This window comes from Neophocaena asiaeorientalis, unplaced genomic scaffold (assembly GCF_003031525.2).
Source record: "Neophocaena asiaeorientalis asiaeorientalis breed wild unplaced genomic scaffold, Neophocaena_asiaeorientalis_V1.1 scaffold397, whole genome shotgun sequence".
Taxonomy (NCBI): Eukaryota; Metazoa; Chordata; class Mammalia; order Artiodactyla; family Phocoenidae; genus Neophocaena; species Neophocaena asiaeorientalis.
The window spans coordinates 2,428,981-2,430,496 of record NW_020173231.1 but is presented as its reverse complement, the minus strand read 5'-3'; positions in this window follow the sequence as shown (position 1 = coordinate 2,430,496).

Here is a 1,516-nt window from a genome sequence, read left to right as displayed (position 1 = left end):
ACACACCCATGATTGTGGGTTCGTGTGCCTATCACCCTCTCCAGACCGTGGTCTGCATCCTCAGTGCCAGCACTGGGCCTTGCTGAGTAAGGCATGTGGGCAATGCATGTCCACACAGCAGTGAGGGCTACGCACAGCAGCCAGCTCTGGAGTAGAATTCTCCTGGCTGTGTCCTGTGTGACCCTGGGCAAGAGAAAAAACATCTCTGAGCTCAGTTTTCCCATCTATAAGATGGGAAGACCCATTTCTCAGGGCAGATGTGAATTGTGTGATGATAAATGTACACTGGCTCCCATGGATGCTAGGTGCTGGCTAAATGGTGACCTGTAACGAATGTCAACTCCCTCCATGAAGTTACCTGCAACAAACTGACTTTCGATTCCTGAACCCCTTTTGGTCAATGTGTGACCCCCATGTAGCCACGTGGAGTTACTTCTTCAGGGCTATCTGCCCAGCTAGACTTCAAGCTCCCTGAGGATAGGACCTGTCCCTTTGTTCCCCTGCCCCCTCCAACCAGTGGCCAGCCATACGTGCTCCAAATGACTGCTGAAGGAGTCTAGTATTGGTGATTCCTACAGTAATAATAACCTTTTGCATCGGTCACTGCCTTTTCAGGGTATAGGTTAACATACGAAATGGGTTTCCTTGGTTAGTAGCCTGATGATGGGACCTTGATTCCCCACTCTGAGCAGCCCTGGTTTTTAGCAATTTTGATTCTGCTTTGGCCATTTTCTTTGATTTCTCCAGTTCACACTACCTTGTGGTAAGATTCAAGCTCCCTGCACCAAAGGTGCGGAGAGAAGAGGGACCCAGTAGGGCCTGGTTACCAATCCCCAGCCCAGGCTCTCATCCCCATCTCTCCCCAGCCATTTCCTCCTTGATCACCGGCCAGTTACTGATGATTTCGGTGCCTCAGTTTCCTAATCCGTAGATTAGGACCTGCCTCAAAGGGTTAGAAGGTTAAATGTACAGAGCCCAGAATGTATCACGCCATTGAGCTCTATTAACAATTGCCCCCTGTCCTTTAACTGGGGTGAGTGCTGTGCCTAGTGAGCCGCCGAGGGAGGGAGAACTGGTACGGGCGTTTGAGCTCTGCGGCAAGCAGGCGGCAGGCCCCAGAGCAGCCGGGCGCGCACTGCCGTAGCAGCTTTGCTTGCCTGCATGCCTTCAGGAGGGAAAGGGGGCTGGCTTCAGTGAGCCCAGGGCGCTGTGGGCAGGGAGCCAGCCCCATCGCGCACCCCAAAAGACAAGCAAAGCCATGCCCGCTGAACTCAATGGCAGCATTCACGTCTTTTAAACATTAATAAAGACTGCTCAAAATTCCGTACTCTTCAAAGACCCGGGACAAAGTCTTCCTTCCCAGTCATCAAGCCAGTTCCCCAGGCTCTATTCTTTCCGCCGCCAGCCCCTCACGTTTTGGCCCGGCTAAAAGGAGCCCAGTGTCTCCCCCAAATTATTTCGAGCCGGTGGAGGGACTGCCAGCTTCTGATCCCCAACCGCTTTTTTTGACACTTGC